The sequence below is a fragment of the Grammomys surdaster genome, unplaced genomic scaffold, assembly GCF_004785775.1.
Source record: "Grammomys surdaster isolate TR1022 unplaced genomic scaffold, NIH_TR_1.0 239, whole genome shotgun sequence".
Classification (NCBI taxonomy): Eukaryota; Metazoa; Chordata; class Mammalia; order Rodentia; family Muridae; genus Grammomys; species Grammomys surdaster.
In genome coordinates, this window is record NW_021604684.1 from 9,110,720 (window position 1) to 9,123,905 (window position 13,186).

Genomic DNA, 13,186 nt, shown 5'->3' on the forward strand with positions numbered 1-13,186 from the left:
GGTAGACTGAACAGTCCAGAGAGAAGTGAATAAAACCAATTCTGTTTTTTTTCCCTCCATCTAGGGATCACTGTGGCCTAGCCATTCCTGATGTCATATGCCCGAGACACTGCAGGGATTCAGGGAACATCAGGCAGATCTATCTCTACACCTGTGTAGACGTGGTGGAGCCAGCAGCTGGGTAGGTCCTCCGTGTCCACTCTTCAGAGAGAGACTTTCTACAGCTTGCAGATGTTTCTACATGGAAGAAACTCACCAGGATGCTTTAGGGAAGCACTTGATGTCTTTCCCTCAAAAGTCCTCCTCAGAGGAGAAAGAGGCCTTATCTGATTGGTCAGTTTAGGGGAGGAGGTTCCATCCTTACCTTCTCTTCTCCAAGGATGGGCTACTACAACAAAGGAGGCCACTTCCTGGCTTATGTTCATCAGAGCTATGCTGACTAGTTCTGACCTCCTCTGATGTTTTTGCCTTCCAGAAGTGGATTAGAAGCATTTGCAAGCCATTTGGCTCCACACTAGGCAGCTTTAATCAGTAATTATTCAGACATGTTGACCTTCAGCTGACTTTTCTCTCTCCTGTTAGTGCTAAATTTGGACAAGAAGAAGGGATGTTACATCTCAGGTCCTCTGAAGTACTTTAAGAGCTTTAACCGTCCTTGACATACCAACTTCTCTACTCAAAACATTAGTAATTACTGTTAAATAAATAAATGGTCAAGGAAAGGCATATTGCTTTGCCTAAAAGACATAACCCTACTAACAGGAACTGTATCTATACAATTCTTTACAGTATTTTTTTTTACTCAAACTCACACTCAGACAATATACAGAAGCCTTAGGCATGAATCTGTGGACAGAATTATTGAATGACTGCTTTAAATCTTAGGAAAGAATATGGCCACAGTGGTGAGCCACAGCAGTTTTGTTCAAGGGAGAAGCCAGTGAACTTAACCTCAGAACATCTTACATCAGGAGCTTAGCCCAACATTTGGAGCATGAGGGCTGTAAGACTTCTACAAACATTAACAAGACTTTCTCTCTCACATCAGTTAAGTTGAAAGTTAACAGTGCTGGGGCACTGTAGCTTAAGGAATCCCAGAGCTTGTCACTGGCCCAGTGTACCAATGTGCTGTCTCAACGACCCCAATTAACTCTCTGAGCTTCAGTATCCCCATCTGTCAAGTGACTCTAGCACCAGGCCTGCTGTCCACAGAAGTCTTAGGAGGCCTGTTGTAGTCTGTTTTCTATTGGTGTGGTAAAGACTGTGACCAAAAGTGACTTGGGAGGGAACAGAGTTAATTACACCATATGGTTTATAGTCTACCTTAAGAGAAGTAGGGGTGGGAACTCAAGATAGGAACTTGGAGGTAGGAACTGAAGCTGAGGAAGAGTGCTGCCTACTGACTGACCCCCCCCCCTGCACACAGGACCACCTGCCAGGGGTGGCACCCACTCACAATGACCTGGGTTGTCCCACATCAATCATTAATCAAGAAAATACCTCCACAGACTTGCCTGTAAGCATCTGGTAGAAGCAATTCCTCAGTTAATGTTTTCTCTTCCCGCTTGATTTTAGCTTGCATCAAGCTGACAATAAAGCTGCCCAGCACACAAACTAAGCATGCTATTTCCCATATCAGTTATAGGGATTGTGTCCCGGAAGTGGGCTAAGCATTTTTCGTTGTTTTTATACTTCATCTTTCATCTGGAGGTGTTACTGATTATCCGCATTTAAGGGTCAGGAGCCCGAGATTCACAGAGTTTATGTAATTTCCCCAGATTTCTACAGCTGGTAAAGATGAGATTGATCTTGAATGCAGATATCAACCCAACCCACCTACCTCATGTTTTAACTGTTTTCATGTCTTAAAGTGATGCGCTGGAGAGGAAAGGATACTGAACTTTAAATGCGTTTCTAGCTCTGCTCTCAGATAAGCTATGAACAGTCTTTGAGGTTCTAAATGTACAAGATCAAACATCACTCAGAAGTATCTATGCCCTATGTCTACGACGTTATACACGTTCAAGGAGAATTAAATTGTCAGTTAGCTGGCCTTAAGCTAGAGAAAGTTGCTTGGATTATCTGTGTGGCTTTATGCAATCACAGGAACCCTCCAAATTGGAAGAAGGAGCTATAAGAGGAGGAATATGATACAAGGATTCTGCCATACTGCAGGCTTCAAAGATGGAAATGCAGCCTTGAACCTGGAATACTGTAGGCTCTAGAAAAAAATTCAGTGCCAAAATCTTGATGTTAGTCTATTGAGATCTATGACCTACCAAGATGCAACATGTTCATGCCTTTGAAAGCCATTAGTTGGCACTAATACGTTACAGCAGCAACAGCAGACTAATACACCAGGCACACGGGCTAAAAAATTATTCCCATGGCTTTTTTACTTCTTTAATAATATATAATTCTTTCTAATGCATTGGATGGTGCAGAGAAATAAATGACAAATTATTTGCCCTGAAATATAACTAGGCACACAGCCAGATTCTCCATGCATGCCCCATCTTGAGCAGAGCTCTTTCCGTTACCCACCGCTCCAGCCAACCGTCCCTTCTTCCCATCTCCTCTTCCCAGTGGTTTGGAGCCAAAAGCAGACTGTAGCGCTTTGAGCCCAACAACTCATTCTCTGTAAAGCTGCCTTTCGATGCTGCTCGGCAGACATTGCTCCAAAGCACTCGCTTATTTTAAAACAGTAAGAAATTGAAAGAAAATAGGAAGCACAGATAGCAAGCGCTAGCGTTTCACCTTCTTCTCCTTCGTCTCCTTCTCCCTTCCTCCTCATCATCCCCAACTGCTACCTCACATGTTCTCACTGCATTATAAAACTTCTTGAATCAGAACCTTCCCCAAACACACAAACCTCTGCTGTCTGAATAGTGGCCACATATCACATTTGGGGACCCATGGAGCTGTAAAGGACTATAAAGGATACTGGGAGTCATCAAGAGACCACGACCTGGGATCAAGTTGTTTGGGTATTTTCTAAAGGGACAAAAAGCATTATATAATCCTTTCGCTTTTCTTTTTCCCCTACTAAGTCTTAAGATGGATACCTGAGGCTCTGTGGTGGATATGGAGTTTCTGAGCAGAGCAGCACAGGAGATATGAGACCAGCTCAGGCAGGAAAGAAATGGGCTCGAGGGTCTCGGCGGTGTGGTTGCTATAGTCTTTGGCACCAATATGACAGCTAATTAGGACTTGGATCTCTCATATGGCTCCTCTGCTTTGGCCATAAATACAGCCCTCTTTGTCACTCCTTACTTTGAATTTTTCCTCTATATGACATTTTGCTTCAGGAGATTTTTTTTAAATGACTTTTTCAGTGGCTAAGAGTGATTTATTTAAATGTCTGGATGTAGATTAGACTTCTAATCTAGATGTCTGGTACTCATCCTTCTCCTCCCTCCTTTCTGTCTGGGTACATGAGAGGCTCACACATCCCTCTGCCTTCTGCTCCACACACTGCCTTGAGTTGGGTGGTTCCTTGGAATGGTTCTGCTGGGTACGTTGTAGGAAGAACTAATGTGTGTCCCTTCTGCAGGCAGGGCACCAGCACTTCTTCCAACATGGAGACAATCCAAGGGATGATGCTTAAGAATTCCCCTTGAGTCTACATCACTGAGCCATGAGAAGAGCTGCCTGTGAGCTGTTTTCTGACAGTGATTTCCAGACCAGCAGCAGGAGCATCACTGGGGATTCGGTCTCTGCCTTTTCCCCAGACCCACAGAGTCAGAAGCCGTAGAGGTGAGGTCTACCATCCTCTGTATGAAGGAGACCTCCACAGAATTCAAATGAAAGGGAAGTTCGGCAAGCAATGTCTTAGACTTTCTAAAGCCTATAGGGTTACACTGACTTCAGCACACTTGCCATGAGCAAGAAAAAGTAGGGGGGTTTTATTGAGCTGCTGAAATCACAGCTTCTCTGAGCTGTTACAACCTTGCAAATGTAAGATGAGTGTAGCTTGTCAAAACTGGAAGGTATAAAAACAGTATAAAGGCAATCACATTGAATTCGCCTAAGCATTATCACCTACTGGAAACTTCCAGCATAGAGTCTGCTCCAATTTTAATAAAAGGGAAGATGAGCATGTTTTAAAGAATGATTAAAAGTATTAGCATCAAACTGAGATTTTTTTTTTTGGCTTGATGAAGAACTGACTTAAAATTGTGGCTGCAACAGAAAGTTTGCCATGTTATTCCCCGAAGCCACCCCACACACCTTTGTGGGGGAACACTGATCTTATAGACCCTTTCTTCTGTAATAGAGGAAAGCTTTGGCCATGAAATGCGTGTGCCTTTGCCTAAGTCCTCTCACTGTCTTCGTTCATTTCCTGCTGCTATAACAGAACAATATAGAGTGGGTAATCTATAAAGGATAGAGACCGGTGTTTATTTGTTTTGAGATTTGGTTTTGGTTTAGCTCATAGTTCTAGAGGTTTGGAGTCCAAGAGCACAAGGCCAACATCTGCTCAGCATCTTCTGAGGGCTTTCTTCTGAGTCCTAGCATGACACACATCATCACGCTAGCAAACGCGCTAGCCTCAGTCTCTCTTATCCCTACAAAGTCATGAATACAACCCGGAGTTAACACCTTCATGAGTTCATCTGATCCCAATCCCTCCCAAAGCCACCATTTCCAAATACCATACTCATGCTGATTTGGATGTCAATTTTACATAGACATTGTAATCTATGTTGGTCATAAGTAAATTGAATTGAAACCCCCTAGCCCAGGTCCCCCACATCCTCTAGTTCTAGGTATTTTTCATGCCTTCTTCATGGCTTTGAGAAGTATCCAACTTTTCAGGAACCATGTAGCATATATCTACAACTCAGCCCATGGTCTTCTTCCCCAGATCCTCCCCACATAGCCTGAAATAGAAGGGACTAAAGGGTGGCCAAATCTACTAGAGTTGGGTTTGTTTTATTTTTGCTTGCAATATTCTTTTAATTTAATGAATTTGAGAATGACTAGTTTAGCCATGTACCTTTTTCTGGTTCTACTTTTCCTTTTTTTCTTTTTCTTTTTTTTAATTCCATATAACGAGTTCTCATCTCTGCTCCTAACTCCTCCCAGACCTACTTTCCTTCCCCCTTCCTCAACTTTGTGTCCTCTTTTCTTTCATTTCACCCATCAATATACCCATCAATTGTGCTCCCAACTGCCAATACCTCCTCTGCTAGGGGTGGGACTTCCTGTCCACCTCCTCTCTCCATCCTGGGCTTGGCTTGGCCTGAGCTTGCCTGGGACTTTGTGCACGCTATTATAACTACTGTGAGTTTATATGTGCAGACACAAAGAATTAATGAAATGAAGAATTGGTTCTTTAAAAAGATTAACAGGACCAACAAATCACTGGCCAAATTAACCAGAAAAAGAGAGAGGAGCCAAGTTAATAAAATCAGAGATGAGAAGGGAGACATTACAATAGACACTGAAGAAATTCGAAGAATCTTAAGGACCCATTTTAAAACCTCTATTGAACTAAACTGGAAAAATCTAAAATGAATAGATAAATTTCTAGATGCATATGGCTTACCAAAGCTAAATCATGATGAAATAAATATTCTAAATAAATCCATATCATCCAACAAGTTAAGAATGGTCATTTTAAATCTCCTAATTTAAAAGAGCCCAGGGCTAGATGAATTAATCACAGAATTCAACCAGACTATCCAAAAAAGAACAAACACCAATATTCTTGTAAGTATTCAGTAAAATGGAAATGGAAAGAATACTGCCAGATCTGAGGTTCTATGAGCCAAAGCCTAAAGCACTGCAGAGGACAGGAAAGGAGAAACGGATGAGTCAATCTCCTTTTCTCCCAGACCTTCCTTCTGTGGTCCCAGCTCCCAGTGCAGACCCCTTCCTTCTGGGCCTTGTTCATACAGGTTTGTCCTGGGTCCTCCAGATGTTCAGGTACTCGCCCTGTATGTCAGAGTCTATGGATTGCATCATTTTCCTGCAGGATTTCAATCTCTCGATGAGCACACCTATAATTGGCTTCCCTGTTACTGGTAGGCTGGGCCCTGACTGGTGACAAGGTGCTTTGCTGAGTTACTTCCCTGTTACTGGTTAGACTGAACCCTGACTGGTGACAATGTGTGTTGCTGAGTTACTTCTCATATCAAGCACTTAAAAGTATCTTAAGTAGCATTTCAGCTTTTTGTCACCATGACAAAACATCTGACACAATCTACTTACAAAGAGGAAAGGTTATGAGAACCCATGGTTTCAGAGTCTTCCACCCATCATTGCTTAGCTCAGCTGCTACTTTGGGTCAGCGGGAGAGCAGGATGTCAGGGTGAGGAGGTTTGTTCACATCATGGAGGCTGGAAAGCAAAAGGAGAAAGAGAGAGTCAAAAAGCATGCAGAATCTCCCCTTAGGGCACACCACTCGTGACTTAGTAAGTTCCTCTTACTAAGCCACCTTCTAGGGTTCCCACTACCCTCATAAGGAACAATCCTTCAAAACACAGATTCTTTGAGAACATTCAAGATCCAAACAACAACAACTGTTCCGCACTAGGAAAACTAATCAGAAACTATGCTGCAATTTTAAAAATTAATGTAAGTCCCTATACACTAACATGGAAGCTACTTGATGGAAAGAAAAAAGTCACTGAACAAATACTACTAAAAAGTTTAGCTTGTATTTATTAACAAAGTCTATGTATTTTCTAGAGGTATATACACTAGCTGTGTTTATAATAACCAGACATGGGAGCATACACCTATTATTCCAGGACTGTGGAGGCAGGAGGATCAGAATTTCAAGGCCAGGGTTTGCCACTCAGTGAGTTAAGGTTAACCTGGGCTACATAAAACCCTGTCTTAAAAAAGAATTTAATGTATGAGTGTGTAATTCACAAAAGATTAGTTAATAGTGTAAGTCATACACTATTAACTCTGAGAAGCAGAATTAGAAATGGAATCAAGAGACGACAGTAAAAGGAAACTTTAAATTTCCCACATTATCCCAAGGAAAATATATATGGCTTATATAATAAAAATTAATTCTGCCATACAGTCAAATAACAACCAAAGAAAATAAGCCTATGAGGTCTATTGAGACTGTCTTTTAAAGCATCAAAACTTCCAGGTTGAGAGTTTGTGCTTAAGAAAGAAGAAATGTGAGGTGTGTGCACGATCTGATCTGCGGCTGCTGGGACGATCAGATAAGGAGCCATAGAAACCAGTCAGGGAGGCACACAATCTGCAGCGGGCACTGTGTGAGAGCCGCTGTCTACTGGCATTGCCTGATGCTCCAGCCACGTTGACCTTTCCCATCCTCATGACTGACTGTTCCGTGTTTTTTTTGTACTTCAAAGATATCATGAATACAGTTCCTTGTCCCTATTACTTCTTCTGCACCCCTCCCACCTTCACATTCAACATGACTCTCACTGTTTCCCTCAGATTGCTGCTGCTGTTGTTGTTTTACAATACTTGTCAGAGAGTATGCCATCAAGTCTGTGAGTCTCTAAACTTCATCTACTTATTGGTTTCCTTCCGTCCTCAAAACTATGCAAACTTCACAAAATCAGGGACAGTGTTTATACAGTTCAGCGCTCTTTCCTTTAAAACCAATAGAATTTCTTGGCACATAGTACAGGGGGAAGAAGGAATAGATATAATAATCGTAACAGAAACAGCAATAGTTACTGCTTACTGCACACATCTTATGCCCAAACATGTTTTTATGTACTTTTCATGTGTTAACATGCCTAGCCATCCTAAGAACCTCTTAAGTGGGTATGACATTACCCATGGTACAGATGAAGATGCTGGGTCATAAGAGGAATGGAAAAAGTTGAGCAAGGCACACCATTGGTAAGTGTCAGAGCTGAGCTTCTACTATTAACACAACATCAACCCTTGCTAAAAGATGAATGAACTTCTAGTATCCCTGTTGTCCTTGTACTCAGATCAATCCCATCAATGGTGCACTTTGTTTTAGGAGAACAGGGAATGATTAGCCTAATTGATGATGCCCCTGGGGAGGTACCGGTTTAGAAGAAGGCAGCTATTCTCTTCTGAGAGGCAGTGAGTGGACTCTAGCAGAGCTGCTGGCAGAGCATGCTGGCACAGAGGTAGGGACTCACCCGGCTCCAGACCACATTACCTGGTTCTTCGGAGACCTCTCCGTGCCAAGACTCATTATAGCCAGGCCTCCAAGTACACATTTTGGGAGCTGCAGAGAACTGGCTGCCCCAGGATGCTGCTACAAGAAGTAAACAAAAAAACAGCCTTTGACTCAGGCCTAGGAGATGGCTGTCCAGTCACTGCCTTTACAAACAAGAGCTTCCTGGGAGCCACACTGTAGCCTGGTTCCTTGTGAGGTGAGTCCCAGAACTTCTGTGTATGTCTCTGTGTCTACAGGGTTCAGGAGAAAAGTATACCAGTGCACCAGCCAGATTCACAATGTTCCCTCACTAATCAGGCACTGTGTGAGGGGCTTTCGGTAGACTGACTCCTGTCATTCTGACGACAGCCCTGGTGATTTCTTCAACATTGATTCAGTTGACAAATATTTGTTCAGCACTCTGTGAATGAAGTAAGCACTATTTTTAACTCTGCATTACACATGAGGAGAAAAAAAAACCTCGGAGATTAAATAATTGTCCGAGTGTTTTTCTGATCCTTCCTGCCTGTGTTACCTGCACTGCAGTCTGCCCGGTGCTCACACCCCTGTATCTCTGTTCACAATTGCCTTCTATGTTGGAAATCACCACTTATTTTTGTTGGCTGGTGGGTACTGTACTGCAATCACAGCTAGAAATTATTCAATAAGAGAATAGTGCCTGGCCCACAGTAAATGCTCAGTATAGTGTGTGTTATTCTGTATGATATATATATATATGTGTGTGTGTGTGTGTGTGTGTGTGTGTGTGTGTGTTATACATTTATACATCCCAGTGGTTAATTTGTACCCATTGGTCAGGCTGCAATACCCAATATGTAGATATTTAGTTAAATGTTTCTGGATGAGGTTATGAAGACATTTTTCTCTTAGATAAAATTAAAGTTGAAATCAATGGGTTTCTAATCAAAGTAGAATACTATCTCTGTGGGCAGACTACTATCTATCTAATATGGACAGGCCTCACTAATCAGTTGAAGGTGTTAATAGATAGATGATAGATAGATTGATAGGTGAAAAGAAAGAAAGAAAGAAAGAAAGAAAGAAAGAAGGAAAGAAAGAAAGAAAGAGAAAGAGAGAAAGAGAGGAAGGAAGGAAGGAAGGAAGGAAGGGAGGAAGGAAGGAAGGAAGGAAGGAAGGAAGGAAGGAAGGAAGGAAGGAAGGAAGGAAGGGACCAACCCAGATTCCTTAAAGAAAGAAATTCACCAGCAGGCTGCTTTCTGACCCAAATTGTAAGACCAACCTTTCCCCAGATCTCTAGTCTCTTACACTTTAGATTTTGAATTTGCCAGTTCTACAATAGTGTTAGTCATTAAAATTGTGTGTGTTTCTGTGTCTCTGGATGTATGTCTATGTGCATGTCTGTATGTATTTGTGTATGTGTGTCTGTATGCATATGTGTATGTCTGTGTATGTGTGTCTCTGTAGGTATATGTGTTTCTGTATGTCTGTGCATATATGTGTGTATGTATGTGTGTCTCTCTGTGTGTATGTATCTCTGCGTGTATGTGTGTGTATCTGTATGTCTGTATATGTCTCTGTATGTCTGTGTCTATTTGTATCTCTGTGTATATAACTGCATATGTGGGTCTCTGTGTGTGACTATGTGTACATGTATGTATGTGTATTTGTATATGTATGTGAGGGTGTATCTGTATATACATGTGTCTCTTTATGTGTGAGTGTGTGTATGTGACTGTATGTATGTGTGTCTCTGTGTCTTTGTGTGACTGTGTATATGTGCATGGTGTTGGATAATAGCAGCTTTCTCTTTTACTGGGGTTGGTCTAGATGAGAAGGAAAGGCTGCAACTCAGAATCATTCTATAAATCCCAGTCCTGTTAAGGAACTTGGTTTACTTCTGTCACAAACACTTCCACTTTCCTAATTTGGTTAGAAGACTTGGGTTCTTATTGGTTTGGTATTTGGCTTTTGGCTTTTAGAGAGAGAATCTCAGTCATACACAGGCTGGCCTAGAACTTGCTTCTTTCCTCCTGTCTCATCCTCCCAAGTAGTGGGATTACAGGTATGAGCCACCACATTGGCAGCCATATTGTCTTTTGTTGTTTGTTGCTGATATGACAAGTTTTCACTATGTAGCCAAAACTTGCCTTTAACTCCCAATCCTCCTTCCTCGGCCTTCAAGGTTCTGGGATTTCAGGTGTGAATCATAACATCTAAACAACTTCATATGCTAACCCCAGTTTTGCCCTTTCTCCTGCCCCTACATATCTCTTTCCAAGGCAAAATGTAAAGATGTAGTAATATCTTAACAAAACCCATTACTTTGCACAATTAATACATACTAATTAAAACATTGGTATACAGAAGACCGTGGATGTGGATGTGCCTGACATCTGCATTATGAATGTACATTGGATGGGGAGTCCATCAGTGGTCACAGTCTTCCAGGTCTCTCTCTTCTCACAGAGCACTCTATGACTCCGAAGTGCTGAGAGCAGGGTACCTGTCATGAGTCAGTCCCAGGTACCATTCAGCAGCCTAGGACAGACCTCATTTTCATGTCTGGGCTTCAGTTGTATCCTAGCAGACTGAGAAGGCTAAAAAAAAAAAAAAGGTCAAAATGAAGCCCAGCACACATTATTATGTTTTGGTTGTTTGTTTTTCTTTTAGTCCAGGTGGTTGGGTAAATAGAAGCATTTTCTGGGCTCCGAGTCAGAGTAGGGTCAGCTTTTGGAGCCAGCATGGCTTCGGGTCAGCACTTATGCACCTCCTGGCTACTGAGAGGGAGCCTGTGGATATAGTAGTCCAAGACTGTGTCCCCTGCTCTTTTAAAATGCTTCAAAAATCTCCTTTGCTTTCTATAACAGCCTTGCAAGGTTGGCAGACTGGGGATGGTCCTGATACACACACACACACACACACACACACACACACACACACCAGTACCACCCCTGGTACAGGAGTTAAGGAAGAACCCATTCCAGCTAAAAGTCATGTCCTCACCCTAGTAAGGTCACAGGCGACCACAGCTTAGCCTTGTGATCCAAGGCCAAGAGAGCAAAATGATACGGGCTTCCTCTGCAGCCGAGCCTCTCACACCACATTGGGGTCACAGGAGACACAGAAGACAGAAAGGAGAAACTAAGGGAGAAAACAGGAAGCAACAGAGATTGTAATCCTCGATACTGTGGCAGGGATGCAAGCTTTTGTCAGCCAGTCTCCGGATCCCAAATGCCATGTGTCACTTCTCCCATTATCCTGGGGTTTAGGGGACAATGAAGTATATTTTCTATGACTAAACTCAGCCACTAATTCACTCTGTGACTGCCAGCCAGGCGCTGAGACTGTCTGAGTCTCCATTTTTTTTTTTTTTGATTCCACACAACATTGCAAAGCACAGGAGTTCCCCAGCTCCACTCTTAAGCTTCCAGGCTGGAGATTCTGCCACGTGTGAGTCATCAGCTGCTGGTGTTGACAAAATGCACTTCTTTGAATATATTTATTTCAAAATTAAATTCCCTACTACCCCCTAAATGTAAACAAACAAAAACCCAGCCTTTTGCATTCATAGTTAAAACATAGTTAAAATTGGAAAAACTCATAACCTACAAATTTCCCTCATTATGTGTTCTGGAAACAGTGGTCTGGATGACCCTTAAAGACTCTCCATTTTGTTGACCTACTGTGAGCACCCTGGTCTCTAGTACCAGGGATCACTTTTGAAGTTGCCTGTACTAGCTAGACCAGTTCCTCCTATACAATCTCTGTTAGGCTTCTCCATGAGTCTTGTGAAGTCTGCCTTCCCTGCTGAAGGCAGTGGCTAGGTGTATTGTCCATTGCTTAATTCAAAGATGCCATTATTTCTGCTAGGATTGCACTTGGCCATGTCTCCAGACAGGACCACATCACCTTCTGTGGTGGTTTGAATATGCTTGGCCCAGGGAGTGGCACTATTAGAGGGTGTAGACTTATTGGAGTAGTGTGGCCTTGTTGGAAGAAGTGTGTCACTGTGGGTGTGGGCTTTAAAACTCTTGTCCTAGCTACCAGGAAGACAATCTTGTATTATTTGTCTTTAGAACAGCATGTTGAACTTCCTGTGCCATGCCTTCCTGGGCACTGCCATGCTTCCTGCCTTAGTGATAATGGACTGAACCTCTGAACCTGTAAGCCAGCCCCAATTAAATGTTATTCTTATAAGAATTGGCTTGATCATGGGTCACGGTCTGTTCACAGTAGTAAAACCCCAACTAAGATACTTCCCAAGACTCAGATCCTTTGTGTACACAGATGGGAATAAATCTTTCTCCAGTAAGAAAAAAAAAAATTCTGACCAAAAAGACAGAGAATGGAGTCTCTGAATGGTTGGTATAAAAGAATGGGTCAGCAAGAAGAAGAAAAGAAGCCACCTAAGATGGCTTTCCACGTGCTTGTAGTAATGACTGTAATGACTGTAGTAATGACTGACACTTATTTAGATGTTGTGAATACAGTGACTGCCTTTAAGCTTGATGACATTTAATTCTTAAAATCAATGTTAGTCTTGCTTTGCACATGAAGGAACTGAGACTAAATGTCACTATTCTTTCTCTGCAAACACAACTAGGATGTGCAGCACAGGGACTGGAACTGAAGTCTATCTGGCACCAAAGCCCAAGTTCTCATTCCAGACACATGAGGTACCATAGGGACATCTCTATAGACCCAGAACTATCCACTGCTCTCCCCAGGCTCTGTGGCTTGTCCTGTAACCAGTGGCACCCGACTCTTGATAATAGTTTTGAATTTTTTTTTAGCCCAGACCTTATCATTTTGCAACTGTCAACTCCCTTGAGTTTCCCTTTCTCTATCTTTCCAGTGTTGATCCTTTCTGTGTGTGTCATCAGATAAATGACCTCTGAGCCAAGCCTTCATCAGACAGTATCTTTTCTACTGACAAAGAGTCAATAGCTTTGGGTGGCCTATGCCTCAAGGCAGCAGCAAACTTGGTGGCCTCCAATTGGGGTTCATGATTGAGTCAGAGAGAGAGAGAGAGAGAGAGAGAGAGAGAGAGAGAGAGAGAGAGAGAGA

General features: G+C 42.4%; 1 long non-coding RNA gene across 1 annotated transcript in view; it reads right to left on the reverse strand.

The window, feature by feature from the left end:
• Positions 1-8,224, reverse strand: part of LOC114626688 — a 43,967-nt gene extending 35,743 nt beyond the window's left edge. The window contains exons 1-2 of the long non-coding RNA XR_003712276.1: positions 8,138-8,224; positions 6,217-6,344 (exon numbers count right to left, since the gene is read on the reverse strand). This is a non-coding gene — a long non-coding RNA (uncharacterized LOC114626688). The remainder of the gene's footprint in view (positions 1-6,216; positions 6,345-8,137) is intronic.
• Between the last annotated feature and the right edge of the window lie 4,962 nt (positions 8,225-13,186).